This window comes from Hydractinia symbiolongicarpus, chromosome 3, assembly GCF_029227915.1.
Source record: "Hydractinia symbiolongicarpus strain clone_291-10 chromosome 3, HSymV2.1, whole genome shotgun sequence".
NCBI classification, from domain to species: Eukaryota; Metazoa; Cnidaria; class Hydrozoa; order Anthoathecata; family Hydractiniidae; genus Hydractinia; species Hydractinia symbiolongicarpus.
Window position 1 is genome coordinate 3985090 of NC_079877.1, and position 20856 is coordinate 4005945.

Sequence of the window (20856 nt, forward strand, 5' to 3'; positions counted from 1 at the left end):
AAAGAACCCGCGGACGTGGAGTTATTAAACCTCGGCCCATTTGAGGCATATGAAAATGTGTTATTAGTGGACACCTGAACCAGGTATGGAAGTGAAATAAAACCTGCAACAAGTCACTCATTCTGTCAACAAAAGTTAATTTTAGGACTTTTTCTATTTCGTTCGGCAAAAGCATAAAAAAAAAAAAAATGTACACGACTACAAAAATTAAACTAAACAAGAAATGGCCTTGGAAAAATTATTTCCTCTTTCTCAGTGCTTTTGTCTATGCGGTCAGGTCGAGAATGGGGTCTTATATCATGACTCCCCTCGTTCCCAAGGCCTTTAACATTCTACGGGACCTGGTTCAGGTGGCGCTAAGAAAGTGGTTGAATCTATTCTTGACTTTAAATTTTTGTTTAAAATTTGAGATAAGCCACGCGGATTGTACAATTTTGCACGCTCCGATTGGTCGAGGACGTAGAGATAGGGAAATGCCGATGTTAGGACAAAATCCCTTAGCACTTTACCATTTTACGTCAGAAGAATAGATCATACCCGTTAAATCAACAATAGAAGAATTTCTGTCCATAGTGGAACTCATACATAACCAACTTAGATAGATGGAGGATCGCCGGTCCCAGGTAGATTGGCTTGTTCAGTTTGATCTTGATCTTGGACATCTCTATGCCCATCAGTGTTTCCGAGAAATAGATAGCACCCTTGAAGTTGGGCTTCTTCACCAGCTTCTCATATTGTTCTTTCTTGGTAGCCAAGCGTATGTCTTTGTGTCTACGTTGATTCTCCATAGTTTTACCAAAGACTGAATTGTTCATCAGCTTGAAAAAGTCCTTTTTGAAGTCATTCGTGATTTGGTACGCAGATCGGTATTAAAATCGATATAAGGTTTCAACCATGCACTCTGATCAAATCTCAAGAGCCTATGAACCTTCTCAAGAATGAGACGTGCTTCAACGCTTGATCAAGTGCACGGATGTGAATGACATAGTTCTTCTTGTCCGAAAGACACGGTGTCAGCTTTTTGACGCCATTAATCACCTTCCTCTCAGGCATGAAAGGAAGATCGTTATGAGTATCATGAAGCTCCCACGGATATCTTGCATCAACCTCAAGTAAGTAACCATATTCACCATTTTCCGCAGCCAACTTTGAAATGAGTTTAGCGATAAATTTACTAGCATCATCCCACTTAAACCCTCCAGTCGGCAGCTTCTGTATCATAGCCCATCCATACAGATTGTTAGCATCTAGGTATTGTAGATAGGTGGTCTCTTCAGAAGTATTATACATCTCACCCATATATGGGTTATTGGCCTTGGCGTGTCTATGAACAGCCTGACAGAGACCGCCCCTAATACCCTTCTCCACAAACAGTAACATATCCATATCGGACAACAAATCTAGCTCAACATCTGTCTTTTTCAGACAGGCCTGCCAGGCTAATCCCAGAGACGTGTAAAAATGTGAAGGATCCAGTTTATAGTTTGTCAAACATGTTTTCCTAAAAGTCTCAAAAACATCGGCAAGTAATAGAACGTCTGTCTTGAGATAGATATCATGATAAGCACCCATATTTTCAACTTCCATGTCCTTCCACACCTTCTGGGCATGCGCATAATCGGCATCACTGATACCATTCATGTTCAACTTGCTATAAAGGTCATATTTCAACGGAAGCTTAGTTTCATTAAACCTATCGAATGAATCAACATATTCATATGGGTATACACCCTTTCTTCTCATTATTTTGAATTGCTCATCATCATTGAAGAATTTTCGAAGATTTTTACACTGATCATCAGATAGATTGTTTACCAACGAATTCAAGCCGCTTGCCATAAATCTGAATGAGTCTATGAATCTCAGCTGTATCTTTTTGTCTTTGGTCTCCCCATTTTTGCCAATGTATTCACCAACCTCAACATCAGTCGAGAAAGAGATATATTTCTCTTTATTTTCAGCGATTACACTCATACCCCCTTCTCCATACTGCTTCGCAAGCTCTTTAATAAATAGATGTGCATCATATCCGCTAAGATTATGGAAGACTAAATTCTCCCATGCAGATGTGGCATTTGGTGGCATTTTCATAGCCATCAAGTTCTTCATCGGTGAGATCTTGCATACTTATTTTTGGAAACATATTATATAACCTTTTAGACTCAGAAACTACATGATCAACAAATCGTGAAACACAGTCCTCGCCGCGGTAAAGCGTCAGAGGGTTCGAAACTTCACCATGAGCAAATTTGCTATAACAACAGAAACCTGTAGGGATCAACTTTCTCCGTGGATGATCCGCATTTTGTCTCTTCCTCAGGCAAATCTTTTGTGAAGGCTTCGAAATCGGCATACATGATAAATGGGGCTTTGAGCTGGTACTGACCATTGTGAAATTTAACGGTGCTACCCTCTTCAGGGAGTTGAATCTTAGCAGCATCGTTATCTTTACAATATTCAAAGTGCTCATCCCTTTTCTGTTCGCTTAAGAATCCATTTAGACAATTCAAGCAATAATACTCCTTATGTTCATGCTTTGAGTTTGCCTTGCTCAGGACACCGCTCAAGTTCTTAACGGCGATATAATGTCTCTTATCCCCCTAACACAGTAAAAACAACACAACCGTCTCCTTACGATCCAGATGCTTCGACTTGCGACACATGTAGATACCTTCTCCATCATACTTTGTCAAAACATGAACAGCGATATCGGTGTTCCTTCTCTCAAACAAATCTATCTTGTTTAGTGCCATTGGGAAAGATAGACCATTCCAATTATACTTACCTTCAAACTTCTTAAGAATTGAGATACGCTCAGGATGATTATTGATCAGATTGTGGTTAAGCGCAGCGATAATAGCCCATCTGAAACATTCATCATCATCCTCGTTATGAGGGTTAATCACAGATCGCTTTCCACTGAAATTCTTGGGTAGCGGCAAGTAAGAACTACCTCTGGTTAATTTCAGTTTATGAAAGTCCACATGCATATGTAGGATCCTTTCGATTGTGAACCCGCTGGCGGGTAGAGCAGGGTTTTCAATCTGCTCGATTATCTTATTACACATCCGATCGAAAACATCAGAAATGTCATCGTGGGCGTGCAGTATCTCCATATAGCTATTGAACGCTTTATCGACATACATTACTATGGATTCAGGATTAGATAAATCCTCATTGGATAAATCATCCCTTACCCACCTCACCCACAAGGTCGCCTGAGTCTTCAATGACTTCTTCTGCCCGAGCAAGTCCTTCATCAACTTCTTAACGATAGGATAAACCTTTTTCAAAAATACCCTAACATTCTTCTTACCATCCGAGTTTATCTTGAAGCGTTTGTATGAACCTACAAACGCTTCTTCAATAGGGGTATATGGTTTTTCCTCTTTCGGTACAGCCGGTCCCCCACCTACCTTTTTATACAACCCCATGATCTTATCCTTCATGGTTTTGAAAGCTTTTGTTGTTTTATCCTTAATAGCCTTAGGTACATGATTTATCAACCATTCCCTCCATTCATTCAACTTACTTTTTATCTGAGGTCTAGTTTTAGCCATTTCTTGCCGCTCAAACAAATCCATGTCTTGTTGGCTAGTACCGGATCTCGAGGGTCTCGGTGCTGGTACGGGTCTAGGCATCGGTATTGGTCTATTTGGTCTCGGCGCTGGTACTGGTCTGGTGGGTCTCGGCACGGGTAACGGTGCTGACACGGTAGTGGGTGTCAATAATTCGATCAGATCGGCCTTTCTGAGCCTTGAGTATCCATGTAGACCGCGTTCTCTAGCGAGATCCCTTAATTCGGAAACTGTATTTCTCGAAGTCATATCGGGTTGTGATATACTATATGTGGACCTTTAATATGGTTTTATACAATCGTGAAACCAAAAAAAAGATTCATAACATTTGTTACTCGCGTGAGTAACAAAAAAAACAAAAACAATCTGACCCCCGACAAATCAATTATATTGTCTAATAACAAGATCGATGTATGCGCGACATATTGGGCATTTATCTCTCCTCTCTTTCAATATATATGCACATGATAGACAGCAGCAAAAATGCCCTGTGGTACCATGAACAATAGTTGCTTCCTTTCCTTTCGAATAGCAAATTATGCATTTTTCCGATTCATCCAAGGTATCAATGTCATAGTCTGGGATAGCCGGCTGATGCGGCTCGATTGGATCCGGTACGAGTCTAGATCCACCGGATCTCGGTGCTGATCCATTGCCCATCAGATGGATGAATCCCGAGTCCTCGTCATCACTCGCATCATTTTCAACCGGTGCCGGTACCGGTCTGATAAATCTGGGTCTAAGTCTCAAAATTCGATCAGCTCAGCCTTTCTGAGCCTTGAGTAGCCGCGTAGACCGCGTTCTCTAGCGAGATGTCTTAATTCAGCAACCGTATTTGTCATATCGGGTTGTTGTAGGCCGCGTTCTCTAGCGAGATGTTCTCTAGCGAAATTCCTTAATTCGATCAGAAGGGCCATTCTGATAATTGAGTTGTGGTAGCGTTCTATATAGAGACCACTTTCATCAATTGTATTTCTCGAAGACATGCCTGGTTGTGATATACGATTTTATGAATCTTTAAGATGGTTTGATAATCGTGAAACCGGACAAGGATCGCGAGGGGCTTCGTTCGCATAACCACCACCCGAGGTTGCGCTGCCCCATGGTGGTCACCGGAATTTTCCACAGGGTAGTTGGTGGTAAACTGCGGTTTATGATACCAACATCGCGCCACCATGCATCGTTTCCCGAGGGAAATGCGGGTGGGTACTCCCCCTGGAAAAAAAAATCGGGACGCGAGAGCATCGCCTTCATAACATTTGTTACCCGAGCGAGTATCAAAATCCGTTCTAGGTCTAATCACCTTTTGAAAGATCTCTTATCATTATAACGTTTTTGACATTTTAGATATGCTTCTCTGTTGTTTACCTTCCAGTTGGTACAGTATCCATACCATTCTTGTCTGGTTTCTAGGTCGATGGTGTAGGATGGATCACCATGTAGATCAGTTTGAGTAGCCACGTCAGACATCTTTATATATAATCAGTAAAAATATATTTAAGCACTTTTATCGTGCTACATCATAACAAAAAGGAGATAAATAAAGGTGTGCATAAATAAAAACTCTAAACTTCAAGAGACTTACTATCAACCTCAAAATTTATGGAAAGGACGAAAGGCTGTTCAGAATTTAAGAGGATTCGGCTTCAGGCCAAAGGAGATTAAGAAGTGGCTATCAAAACAAGCATTTTGGCAAGTACATTTACCCGCCTCAAAACATGTTAAAAGACCACATTATGAAGTTACCACCCCTAATGATTTACATCAATTCGATTTATTGTACATGCCCGGTGACATACTGTATGGTAATAATGATAAGTACATTTTGTCGGGAATCGATGCTGCTTCCAGATACAAAGTAGCCCGACCTTTGAGGAGTAAGAAAGCCAAAGAGGTTGCCGCTATGATTGAGGACATCTACAAGGCAGGACCATTAACTTATCCGAAAACTTTCCAATGTGATAACGGTTCAGAATTCAAGGCAGATGTATCAAAATTGTTGGAGAAGCATAAGGTTGAAATTAAAAGAGCGACTACAAAATATAAGCATACGCACACAGCTTTTGTTGAGGCGTTGAACAAGATACTTGCCGAAAATTTATTCAAAATACAAGATGCCCAAGAACTGAATGATTCGGAAAAGGTATCATCTACATGGGTTAAGCATCTGTATAAACTGATTGATAGGCTAAACGATACAAAGACGCAGATGATTGGTATGAAACCAAAAGATGCTATTATAATGAAAGAGGTGCCTTTGGTTAATCAAGAGAGTTATCCACCTGAAGTAGAATTACCTCAAGATGGCTTGTATAGATATTTACTACAACCTGGTGAGGAGCATGATGATGGGCGGAGACGGGCAACCGATAGAATATGGTCGAAAAACACATATAGATTGCGTGAGGTAATAGCGCAACCCGGTAACCGTGTAATGTACTATGTTCAAGACGGACCCAGACGGGCTTTAGTAAAAGAGGAATTGATGTTAATACCTGAAGATACAGAATTACCTCCTGATTATGTGCAAGGTTGGTGAAAAGGGGGGACGAAGTCATGACAATGACAAAAAGTATCTTTACCTGTTTCTGGTAAAGATGATTGTGCCGGGGATCGCGCAGGGCGGCTGGCAGGTAGGGCCGCTATGGCTCAGTCTTGGGGAAAAAGGGACGATCGCGCCACATAATGTCATAAACCGCCTTACTTTCAAATATTAATTTTTCAAATAGCACATGAAATATGTGAGTGGTATACAGGCACACATTACTAACTTTGTTCCTGATTTAAAGTCTTTTTTAGACTTTGAACTTCCGCCATTAAACTTTTTTCAAACTGATTGCGTGTTTCACTCTCCATCTTTCTATCTGTTTTGCTCATCTTTTCCAGAGCTTCGTAGTATATACCACACAAAGCTTGAAATTCCATGTGGCTAATATTATCATCATTCAATGCTCGTGAGAAAGAGTTTTCAAACACAGCAATAGCAGATGTTACAACATCACATAATTTCATGACTTTGTTTAGTTTCTTTTGATATCTCTTAATCGATGCCGAGATAATGGTACAGGATATAGCTCTACCTATGGATACACTGGAAAGTCCTATAGAAATGGGAATTCCAACAAGGGTAGCGCTGGTTGCTATCGTACCAATACCGGTGGAAATGGCTAAGGTTTCTGAGATGTAGAGTGAAATCGCTAATCGGTCTAGTGCTTTGTTGTATTTATACTCCTTGTCCTGGAATTTCTTTTGTAATTTTACCAACTCATCAAGTTGGGAATTAACTGTATTTGTGTTAAACTTGTCTTGCTCACTCGAATACTCGGGAGCAGTAGGTAACTTTGGATAAATCTTAAGATCGGCCATTTTAGGTTATTACAAAGAAAAACTATCCTCTAAATAATAAAAAAACCCCGCCTTTCATGATTCTTATATGAATGTTTCACTCTCCATCTATTTTACTCATCTTTTCAAGAGCTTCATAGTATATACCATACAAACATTGAAATTCCATGCGGCTAATATTATCAGACGGTTGCCGTGATAAAGTGCTTTCAAACACATCAATAGCAGATGTTACAACATGACATGATTTCATGACTTTGTTAAGTTTATTTCGATATCTCTTAATCGATGCTACGATAATGGCACGGGAAACGGAGCTGGATAGGCATATACCGGAAAGTCCTATAGAATTCCTAAAATTTCTAATAATGGTAGCGGTAGCTGCTATCGAACTGGTAACGGCTAAGGTTTCCAAGATTATGCGCGAAATCACTAATCGGTTTAGTGCTTTGTCGTATTTATACTCCTTGTCCCGGAATTTCTTTTGTAATTTTACCAACTCGTCAAGTTGAGAATTAAGTGTGTTTGTTTTAAACGTGTCTTCCTCCCTCGAATACTCGGTCATTTTAGTTTATTACCTTATTAAAAAGAAAAAACTATCCTCTAAATAATAAAAAATGGCAGACATTGACCCTTTTGGAGACCATGGGAGATGAAGGTACCGATGAAACTTTACCACTCATACCCACCAGGGACCGTACGCGAGTACAAATACACACACCGGGTGAGGAAGAAACATCATTCGGAGGTTCCACTCAACGTACCAGAGTTTTGCGAGAAATGGTTGACGTGTTGTATGATAGATTATCTGAAGGATCCCTGTCAAAACCTGAGGTGCTACATACAGACCTTTTTGAAATTAAGGATGGTGAATTATACTACAGAGGTAAAAACGAGCCTTTGACAAACAATGGAAGACTAAGGGCCACCGGTATTATATCAGATATATTAGGCAAGAGAAGGATGCGTAATTTAGGTTTTGACATACCAAAAGGTAAGATTACAGCCCGACAAGTTGCTAAGCTAAACAAAATACAAGAAGAACTACCCTCGTCATCTAAAATAACAACAGCAAGTGATGTAGAATTAGAAGCTATATCCGGGGATGTGGTAAACAGTACGGAAGATTTAATTTCATTGGTCAAACAACAATCTGTAGACCATGAAGCAACCCAGACCGGTGATCTATTTGAATATCCTATGCGTGAATTGCTAGGATTGGATAGATCATTGAGAAACATAAGAGGAAGTCTTCAGGATGAAGTTGCAAAAAAGGTTCAGCTCGAACAGCATATTGACAGAGAAAAAAACAAGTTGGAAGAGATGGAAAACACACCAAATATGACCGAGGAACAACAAAATGAAGCGAAAGAAAGGTTGAAAGGTTTGCAAAATGAGTTGAAAGGTCGGCAAGAGGTTATCGATATTCTCAAAGGTAAACTTAACAGTCAAATAACAAGCATCAAGGAGACGATTACCAAAGTCCTTGACAAAGATACAACATTGGGTGAGAAGATACGAACACTATTCCGTGAACAAGGTATCACTGTTGTCAGCGTGCTAACGGCATTTGGTATGGTTATAGGCCTTCTAGTAGAAGCTTTGTCACCTGGGGGTGGGGGGTCATCCACCGGTAACACACAAAATCCCGACAAAGGTGGTGATGAAGGTGCAAAGGACCTCCGGTCCTGGATAAAAAACAAGTTGAATGCGTTGGGGTCTCTCTTGGGAAGGTTGGCGGGGACGGCCGCTGCAGCTCTACCGGGTATATTAGGATCCATAGTATCATGGATACTCAATCGAGCGAAAGCGGTAGGTTGGTTGAGTCAAAACTTGTGGGCTTTGATAGTTGGAATCGGAGTTCTGATATACACCTATCTCGTGACAAAGCGTTAGGGATACTACAGCTTATATGTTACACGCATCATGTAACATACTTTTTGTGCTACCTAGCAATAGTTTGCTATCTTTCAAAATACCACATAGCACCACCGACACCGATCATACTTAGCGCGATAAAGGCCAATTCCCTTTCATGTTGATCCTTACTAGGTGTATAAAAGTCGCTCAATACAGGTTCCCGCGGTAGATCCGTAAGAATTGATCTATCTCCAAACACTTTTTTATATTCGCGCATTGCATCATTTAGCTCTATGAATTTTCCTTCGGCCTTCTTTTCAAGTCTGAGCTGCTTATTGATAAAGTCTACTCTCTCTTGTCTTTTACGTTGCCACAAAACCTGGGCTTTTTGCAACTGTTCTATAGCCAGATCATGACGCTTTCTTTCCTTATCAATTCTGTCTTTTGATAAGCTTGAAAAGAGATAGCTTGAGCCTGTAAAAGTCAAAGCATTGGCTAAGGCCCCTCCCAACATCATTGCAATTGAAGCCATATTTAGATATTGATAGTTTCAGGTATAATCTTTTGCTTAATTAAGTATTCCCTTGACATTTCACTAGCGGCAACAATGGCAACTAGTTTTCCAAGTCAAACTTTTGAATTGATGGTGGTGACATTTTTAACACCTTTTTTCCTAGCATCGAATAGCCGACAGCGAAAACGCAGACGACCGATGCGTGATATAAATCGTTGACGATACTTTTCTTGTCCATGTTATTTCTATACTGCGAGATTATTATATCGCGATATTATCCCTTTATTCCATTTCAAGTTTACTTATTCTCACAGGTGTTTTGGATTTTTGTGGTGGGGTACCCTTCGGCCCAGTTATAGCAAATAGTACATTTTCTTTCTGTTTATACACAAAATAAGCAAATCCACCAACCAAACCGATGGCTATTATTCCCCCTATAGCGTAGTTCATGGGCTTTCCATTTGGGACGATGGTAGGTTCTGCCTCTCCGGCATTGTCTTCTTGAGATGGCTGTGTCTGAGGAGTCGGCGTGTTTGTTCCATGGCCGCTTTTTATATTCTTCCCGCGTTTTACGGTAGTATTCCGCCAACCTCTTACCCGCTTCGACCTTTTTAGGGTTCTTCGTTGTCACCTGAATAGGAGTCTGTTCCTCTGACATCTTTATTATCTGTTGTATTTATATTATTATTACTATTTGCGTTTAAATTTCATCCAGCGATATAATGCCTACCCGTAATGAGACCAACACTGAGTGGTGCTAACAATGAGCCGAATTTATAATACAAGTCACATGTGAATCTTTGAAGGGCAGAGTTTAAGAAGGGGTCATTTTCCAGGTCATTGCTCAATGCATTTTGAGAATTTATCCCTAATACTGTACAGGCACCCATGGAATACATGTGAATGATTGATTGTCCCAAGGACTTTACCATTTGACCTGATAGTTTAGCTTCATATATACTAAATAGTTTCTTCACCTCATCATCTTTGAGCTTTTGAATTTGATCGTCCGTATACATTTTATCCCGGTATAGCTTGCTATTTCCGGTTAACACACACTCTAGCAATTTTTGCCTCTTACCATCCTCGGATGGAGGGCCGGAAGAGCAATTAAGTTATCAATTGCCGTTTCAGCCATTTTCAATAGCGATAGGTATTTTTTAACACAAAAAAAGCAAAAACTAAGTACTAGTAGTAGTACTAGTAGTACTATTATGAAATTGATATATTCTATCATTTTGTTGCAGTCCTATAGGATGCCTATAGGAGTCTTATAGGAGAGTCTTATAGGAGATTTCAAGAAATCTATAGGAGTCTTATAGGAGATTTCAAGAAATCTATAGGAGTCTTATAGGAGATTTCAAGAAATCTATAGGAGTCCTATAGATCTGTTAGATTCTTTTTATACTTTTGTTACAAGAGTCTTGTAACAAAAAACGTCCAATCTAGCAAATCACGTAAGTTCTTGGATGTTCCATTCTCATGACTAAATGTGTGTATTTGCCATCTTTTAGCCTTTCCTTAACCGTCTGAATCTCTGATCGTGATTCAATGACATCATTCTCTTCATGAATAGTTGTGAGATCTTGTCTGTCTTTTGGATACCACACATATAACATTTTAGCTTGCCTTCGTAAATTTTTAGGTATAGCGGCGTATGATTGTGTGAATAGCCACATAGTGTGGCTTCGATGTCGTCCGCTAATGGCCAACTCTAGCAATGGCTGTCTCTTTTTGTCTAGTTTCTCATCTGCGATGATATCGTCGATCAGCAATAAGGTTTTGTATCCGGCACAGAAATCCGTCATCTTTCGAATCCATTCATATAACATACCTCCCGGCTCAATTAGAGTCACATATCTGTCGTTCCAAAACCATTTTCGGTCCCTATATGTCTTATTCCATCTTAATGTTGGGCATATAATCACGATGAAATCGAAGTGATCAAAGTATTCATTCTCTAATAATTTTACAACACGTTTGGATTTTCCGCATCCCGTAGGGCCAACGAATAATGCTGTGTGGGGCTCTTTCATGTAAAGTGTGTTTTTCGCTATTCTATCTTAATAAAGTACATCCATAATTTCACCGTTTTGAATGTTTAATTGAGCGTCCATGATTAGATATATATAGGCGTTTAAGGATCCTGCGGTTTCTGCTGTCTTTTCAATTTGTAGGGTGATCCCCTCACTTGCATTTTCAATCCGTCGACCGGTCCCATGCAGGGAGTTTTCATCTATGGTTCTGAAATCTAACCATAGAGCATATTTGTTTGTTAAGTAATCGGAGACTTTTACATCATGTAATTGCAGATGTTTTTTGATTTCGCTGGCATTGCCATCCTTTGGTTTACCCTCGGCAAAATACTTACAAATTTCATTGTAATGTTTAAACGGCTGCATACCTTGAGCAAAAAGTTGGTTAGGCTTACCCTCAACTATGGCGGATACCTTTTTAATTTTCGGATTGTAGAACTTACCGGTATCTCGTTTGTAGGCTTGTTCGTCTTCAAACAAAACCAATATACCCTTCAAAGATTTACAAGGTGTATTGAATGACCAATTCCACGTTGTGTCCGACTTATCCACTCTAATTTGTCTATGTCTCAAAAACCTGTCGTATAGTAAAGCCATGTTTTCATATTCATTTAAAATGAATCTGGCTAAGGTGGATTGTGTCACAATCTCATATTCGAGAGATATGTTAGTTATTTTGTATTTAGCATCCGGTGCCGGTGCCGTGGCAGAACCGAAAGGTTTGGTTGGAGTTGATAATACAACCCTGTCGTAATTATTGAATGTGATCTCATAACCTATTCCCTAATCCGGCTTGATAATATGGGATCGTGCTATCTAACATTTCAAAATCTAGTGGTATGGTGAACTTGTTTTTGTATGCATCGGCAATGGCTTTGTCTGAGACATCAGATGCGTCTTTATCTGAAGCGCTGATCCTCAATTTCATACAGTTTTCCGTACACCCATCATTGGATATGATGCCTTGTCTGATTGCATTTCTCTTTTCATACTTGGTTAGCCATAAATCTCTGTAGCATCCTAAAAGATCAAAGTCATCAATGCTCAAAATCTCGGTACCCTCAAACTTGATTGCTAACTTTTTTACAATCGCTCTTCCAATATTAGAGACCAATGTTCTTTTCGTGTCGGCTTTTGACTCGAGTTCAACGACGAAACTAAGTTTTGAGGTACCTGGAACAATAACATCATCGCTACCTAAATTAGGAAACCTAATCAAAAGCAACTGGTTTTGATCAATCTCACTTGGATTTTGTGTCACAATTACTTTTTGGTGTGAGCCTTTTACACCACGAGCAGTTCTAAGTGAACGTCCAGGATTTAACCTTTTTCCGTATTCCATGTTTGTTATTACTTTTATTTTATTTTTACTTTTATCTCAGTTAGCGTATACTTCATTAGACCTATGGCCTTTTATTCAAACCTATTGTCTGCCGTCTCTTATGTGAAGGACAACTGTTGTTCCCAGACTATCTTTTACCAGATCTCCATTTTGATCAGTTATTTTCAAAGTAAGTGATTGAAGGTAACCACCCTTTAGTTTCTTATATTGTGGTTTTTTGGCTCAATATGTGTAACATCACCATACTCAGATATATGATATGTTAGCAGGTTATCGCTATATCTACCATTTTTAGGATTTAATGCATCCTCCAATTCATTCAGATTGAAATGTAATTCTGTTATGTTGGTTAGCTTATTTGTTTTGATTACTCGAGGGTCTTTGATTAATGGTGTGGGTGTGACATCACCCGCTAAAGATGCGTTCAGCTCCCTGCCGGTGTATTTTCCTTTCGGTACCAACTTTTTGTCTTTTCCAATGGTCACTTTTAGTGGAGCTGTGATTTCATATGTAACATTGTCCGAAAACGTCTCTATGATCGCAACTTCTTTTGTACCACTCTCTTTGTATATAGTGTGATGCAAATAGATTGTCTTTTCACTATTTACGTCATTTATTGTGATATACATTCTTATATTAGAGAGTGGAATTATTTAAATCAAAAAGAATGGATAGCATTTTCAAATACAACCCAAATGCGGCCTATAAGCCAAATGGAGGACTGGACCTTCAGATATTGGATGGGCAGGATCTATACAAACAGACCATTATTGTCTCTGAAAATGGCTCTTTTCCTGCTGTCTTTCCTAATATTTTTACCAATTACGAACTGAATCAAAACGAACAACGTATGAAAATTTGGAATGAACAACCGTTTAAATTATGGCAAACCCAACTCAATTTTGCCACTTGGTGTGCTTCAAGTGCTTGTGGAGTCAGTTCCGAACACCTGAAAGAAGGTAGATCTATGATCAGATCGGTATATCGTTTTCATGTCTATTATCACATTAGACGAATCATTAAGCGCTTGCAGACACCTTTTGAAGATAGTTTTAATCAATATGACAATCCTTATTCAAACGAAGAATTTCTAAAAATATGTGGTGAATATGACGTTGATTCTAATCCTATGAAATACAGTGGTCAATACTTTTTCAGCTCATATCAAAAAAGACGTAAAAACTATCCAACTCCGGGTTTGAGTAATTTCACAGACGACTCCATGACACGATGGATTGTGGAAAAATCTAATGGCTTTACAAAAACAGGCCTTGTAAAGATTTCAAGCAGTGTTAGGGCGTATGCTTATCTTGTTCTTAGTTCGCAAGCCTCAGCCCGTTCTTCTATCTTGGGTAATGATTCAAGCGCTTTGACGGCTCAAAGAGTTTTTATGAACAACCTTGAAGACATTGTTAACCGTAGGGTTGATATTCAGGAGGACATTAAACGTTATCAGGATACGTTAAACTACGCTTCAAGCAAAGTTGATTATTCGGTTGGACAAGGTATTTATATGTTGCCTAGTGACATGAATCTCAAAATTAAAACAGGGGTGGTAGGTTACAACAACAAGATTTTAATATCGGGTGAAGATCTGACGATTGGGATTAATCTAAAAGTCAATGTGATTGAAAAAACAGCTGAATCACATAAAAAGATTCCTGATAAGCATATTACTGTGTCCAGGACCTCCGGTCCTAATAAACATATTACCGATAAAAAGACCCCCGATAGACATATTCATATCCATAGTACTATTACTACTAGTACTACTGATAAACACATTACTGCACCTTACCACAAAGATACTACTACTCCTACACATGAAGATGAGAAGATCGCTCTCGTGATGGCTATGACAACAGGTTATTTCATATGGTATTTGTTTAGATAAAGAATGACGTCAATTAAGTGTCAATCAAACCAGAATAACAATAGAGAACAATGCATTCCTTACATACCAAATATCCTTAGCAACGGCTACTTTCGTTTTGACTTTTTCTTATGTAAACAACTTTCTGGTATGTAAAATCCTATTGTTATAAGCGTTTGATTGACAGATGTTTTAATTATATAACAAAAACTGCTTGCGTGTTGTTATTTATGTTTTATTATCATTGATGGTATTACCACGTACGCTAGAGGCCATTATAGACACAGTTGAATCCTATCACTGTAATGGGGGGACACGGCAGGGTTGGGGGGTGGGGGCCCAGGGGGGTGGGGGGACACGGCGGGGATTGGGGGGTTGGGGTGGGGGACAGAAATTCTTCTATCGTTGATTTAACGGGTATGATCTATTCTTCTGACGTAAAATGGTAAAGTGCTAAGGGATTTTGTTCTAACATCGGCATTTTCCTATCTCTGACGTCTATAATATTAAGATAAGATAAAAGATAAGAATATTCCGCCGTTAAAATACGAATACAAGTAAAATGCTTATAAAAGTTACAAATACGCAAATTGTCTCATCATCAAGCCCCGTTAATAGTTGAGCTATTTACAGTTCAAATCATTTTGTTAAAAACGTAAAAAATGTAATTCACACTATGACATAATGTTTAAAAAAATCGAGTAACATTTTTTCAAGGAGGAGATTCTCTACAACCCTTGTAAATCGTCCTATAGTAATATTCATTTTAAATTTATGGTCTTAAAAGTCTGTTCCACAACTGTGGTCCTCTAGTTTTTATGGAATAGTCGCTCAATTTAACGACGTTATCGATATTATTATTAAGACGCATGTGACATTATTGTTAAACTTGTCTGGTAAGTGTAACTATTCGAGAAAAAATAAATTTAACAACAAAGGTTAGAGCAAAGCGGCTTATATTTGTTATAAGAAGTTATTTAAATGTTTTCTAGACATATAATATTATTTGAAAAAAAATTAAGACGTTAAGTAGTGGAATTCGACTGCCAAAAACTACTTCCTGGGATTGCTTTCTGTTGCACCGATGCTCAAGACGGGGGTCTTTTTGTTTATTCTCAAACGTCTAACCTCAAACAAAATCGTTAAGGGACATTAACACCTGATAAACACTATAAGAAACCTACTACTGTAGCCATGCATACAGTTTCAACCAGCTGTTAGCTATAACAAGCAATTGATATGTAGCCAAGTAATATACATATTTCACGGGGAATATGACCAATTTGAAATTATGCATATCACCCTCGTCCCCAGGGTTTTTTGTCTTTATATCAAAAAAGCAAAAAACCCTGGGGACGAGGGTGTTCTGCATATTTCCCGAGTATTATAAGGGTTAGGGTTATTGTGATTATGCATAATTTCTGAATTTATCACAACCTCTAATATTTACATTAGAAATTTATAATACAAAAGAAATTAATAATTAAGGCACAATAAGGCGAGGTGGCTATGATTCTAGAAAAGAAACCTTGTATAGCCAGTTGGTTAACTGTGGCTAAAATTGCTGCTTTAAAGAAAAAACCTTTATACAAACCTTGTTATGATTCAATCCTAACTTCTTAAAATATTTGTCCAATGGTTTATTTAAAACTATGGTGTAAAAATGCTGAAAGAACACATACAATCAAAAACCTCCTGAAAACACCATTCATTTCAGTTTTGCAATATCTCGCCAACATCCATTTTACTTTACGCTCGTCTCTCCACGATTTAAATCACCCAAAATAAAGCTGATTTTCGACTGCCTGGACCAAGGACATTACGGAGAGGTCCTGTCAAAATATTATATGGGAAGAGGAGCCCTAGGGACAAGGTCGACCATGACGTTAATTATATAAGCGTTATTATAAATTATTTTGATTAAGAATTTCATTTTGAATTAAGTGATTACAAAAATACATAAAATATACAAAAACCGCGCCTATAAATGTCAACGGTATGTCAAATACAATCGTCATCCATTTATATTAAAAACATGTCGTGTCAACATGCGTCAAAACACGGAACATCAGAGCATCAGTTTTCGAAAATAAACTAACAGTTTTTAGTCAATGTCTCGACAGTAAGAACATCTGACGTTACAATTCAAGTTAAATCGGTACAGATTTTACAAAACACAACAAACCATACGTTTTTCTCGTCGCCGTCATTTTAAGCAGCCGCGTATTTCACTTTCCATTATCAAAGATGTTGGATAAATTCTCAGTAGCCAACATAGGTTAACCGTTTATACGCAAAACATATAAAGGGATCCCTGTTTACGACATCTGTAATAACGTTACGGCAATGTTAGTCTGTCGAGTGTTGCTCGGCTTCATTTTATTGAGATTAGATCACGCAGAAGATAACTGTAGTTGTAGTTGTTTTAAACGTCACTGCTTTGTAGTTGACGCAGCAGGAACATAAATTGAGCGTTGGGTTCCGCCATTTTTCTTCTCTCTTGAACGAAAGAATAAGCTTCGGCTAACGGCAAATTCAACACTGCTATGATATAGGCGACAACAGCTGTACTTGAGCGAGATTTGCCCTGAATGTGGAGACAAAAAAGGTTGTAAGTAATTATAAGCAAAAGTCCCAGAGAGCGTCCGCAGACTTGAATGAGAACGGGTTTAGCCAGAGATCACGCACTTTCCACCCTAGAAGCTCAGAACGTATTTTTTACATTGGTATGAAGCAAATATAAACTTTAACATGATAATAGAACGCTAATAGAGAATGTTAAAATTATGAAGACTATTATGATTACTCGTCGACTTCAATCGTTAATATAAATCAACCATACAAATCACCAATCGCTAACCCGCGCACAGTGAACAAAGAGTGATCCGCCTTTTTGTCTGTGCTCGCGTATAAAATTGACGACCTTCCTAAAGTCATCGTCCGTTATATCGTACGAAATGCTATCTTTCCATTCTAAGAACAAACTGACGAGATTACCGAGGCTGGTGGCTTCAAGATATGTCTTCTAGTAAAGGAAAAGAAGGAAGTTAAAATACGTTTTTTAAAAGTCCAATAATTGAGTTCAAATTAATGAGTATTGTCGTTAGCTAACTACAAAGACAAACTCTCTTTGTAGTTGAGCATTTGGGCGTGTGGTATATAATTAACGTCGCTAAAAACATCGAGTACTTTGGTCATGTGACGGAGGTTGTGATGAGTTGCACAAAATTTCAATAATGTTGAGCGCAGACGCATAACCAAACTAAACGTTTTAATAAACAAGCATTTTTATATCTCCTGAGGTTGTTAATATATCATCGGCTAATAAAAAAATGGAAACTTATTTGAAACGACTTTAGTTAAATAGGCTTTAAAGGTAAGAAATAGGGATGCTCCTTGTTTTAAACATCCTGGCTAAGCTCGAAAAGGTCAATTGCCCGTCTCTTAACCACGAAAGTTATTTCGGCAAAAACTCAAAGTTATGAAATAGTAATTTACTATCAAGTATGGAGTTTTATTCTTGCGAAAATATCTCAAAAGACAAAATTCCAACCTCCAACTTATTTCCAAATAAACGAAACAATCCACTTCCGGCTGTATTCACTACGGCGTGGACATTTTCTTTCTGAAAGAACTCCGAATTAAGTGCTGCTTTGAATCCACCGAGAAACAATTATCCGTACGATCCTTCTTGCTTTAATATGAGAGTGGGTTTTTTTTCACCACTTTGAGTGTATTCCAACGCCTGGAAAAATAATAAGTTCATATCCTATGTGATAGACTATGAAACTTTGTAGCACATTAAAAACCTTATTTGGTATGCGCAAGAATAGAGTAAAAAAAAAAATGTTTTTTTGATGTTTGCCTAACAATCTTAGGCGTCCCATCAAGAAACTGTTTGTTGCAATTCGCTTTGATTTCGCCGCAAATTTTAAACTAGAAAGCCAGCAAAAGTAGCTTGATTCTGTTAAACTTATCTTAACCATATTCGTGCTCGGGGGAGCTGCCTGTTCAACTTTTCTCCATGACTTTTTATGTTATTATACTTTGATATTTTTGATTTATTAATTGTTTTAATTAGCTTTTTATTGTGAGCATTATTTTGTGTTTGCCACATGAAAAACAAAAATCAGCCACCAACTGGGCTCGATCCTGTAGTGAGACAAGAAGGCAATTGCAAACTCGTGTCACTATCGGACCGATAGCTCAGTTGGCAGAGCAGTGGGGCGCTAACCCAATGGTCGCTGGTTCAAGTCCCGCTCGGTCCAAGTTTTCACTTTCGTCGATAGAGATCACCTCCACTTCTGAAAATTGTATAATGTATACATGCCTTGTACTGTATGCTACTACTGTTGTTCTACTACTGTTCTATAATATGTATACTGTACCCAGAAAAAAAAGCAAATTACAACTGTGTAACAACTTTGAGTTTGATGTTATTAACAATCATCAGGTTACAACTACTGTTTACACTAAACACATGTCCTTATATACAGTATCATAATACAATAGGGAATAAAAATATGAAGCCTATTTTAAATTTCCTATAATAAATTTATTCCTATGACGACATCTTGAAAGTAACTCCTTTGGGCTCAGCACGGATAATGCACGCTTTTTTAGAGAGACAAAGGTCGCATCTTCTCATTCCACATCTGTACGGGCATGCCCTTGAAGCGATGGTCTATGTCAGGTCAAAAGGAGTAGAAGTGTCCTTTAAATGCCATATAAACTTTGACAACTCGGTTTCATTCTGGTATTTCTTGTGTTTGAAGGATTTTTACATGGTTCCTATAACGCGTTTTAAACTCGCCCTCACAAATGTTTATCAATACACCTTTCCCGAGACCATGAGTCATACTTTTTTTAAACTCGTAAAATATGAATACCATATTTGAATTCAGCATAGTTTGTTTAATTTATGTGTAAAAGTTTAACTTGATACGCCAACAGAAAGTGCTATTTTGAGGAGATATATATCACAGTTAAAGTCTTCTTAATGCTCAAGTTACCATGTCCCGCCTCGTTTTCAAAAAGAGGCTGGACATGCCACAAATCTTTAAATTAGAATAGCAGGTTGTTTACCTGCTGCATTGTTTCGAAATTTTCTTTGTTTATGACATTTTTGATAAGGAATTCAAATCTGTTGTCCGTTTTGCATAAAACTCAACAGAAAAAGTTGCGGCACATCAAAAGAACAAGTCTCGGGAAAGGTGTATTGATATAATAATGTTCTTACTGTTGTATGTGTAGTCAACTTCTTCCAAGAACAATACTTTCTCCTTAAGTTCATCAATATTGTTTCTCCCCAATTTGATAATATCTAAATTAAGGAAGGATTCCAAAACATCTTTTGGCAACATTAGAGTGCACTCTTCAAAACTCAGCTTACAATGAAAAATGCAACCACATCTATCTGCGCGCATTGTGTGGTTGCAGTTTGGACATGTTACTATCCTAATGCCTGGTCGAAGTACAACAGGTTTATGACAATCGAGGTTTGTACATGCAGGATAGAGTTCAAGTTCTAAACTCTGTATTTCTGGACAGCATAATTTCAAATCGACTTTGGTTTGCTCTTTTGATAGATATTGTTGTAACTTTTCTGGATTTAAGGTCAGTGAAGGATCATTTCTTTAACTCGAAATGCTGTCAATTTTGTAGTTGAGAGTTTTTGTCCATAATAACTTTTCAGAGAAATATTTGTAAAATTATATTGGGTTCCCTCCTCGATAGAGATAATCATGTCATCCCACACCGTAAACTTAATATCTCCTGAGCTGTCATAAAGAATTGCCTCGTGGAGAGGTTTTTCACCATTAGCAGTTTTCACCATTGTTGATCCTCTCAACCATCTGATGGATCCGACTACATCAAATATTCCTATGTTGTGAGATAGAATATCTTTAATTGACGTACGAGGAATCATAGGCGAAGGTTACATGGTTCGAAGCTTGAACTTTGCTACGACGAAATGAATTAAAAAAGTAGATTCCTGTGTTGAAAGGTGACAGGTTCGTAAATTCTACCGGCTGCGAGGATGACTTGTAACTGGTAAGTATTCCAACTGTTATGTTCGAATTGGAGTTCCTCATTATTCGTATTATTTCATTTTCAGTGGTTTCACCACTACATCAATAAATTGATTACCGCTTTTTGAAATGCTTGATGTTACAGAAACGATGTACCCATGAATATCTGTGAAGCAACAGAGAGAATGGAAAAATACCAATATAATAAATAATGACAGTTAAATATATATCAAAACATTTATACTGTATACGAAGGGATACTTTAATATTTTTAGT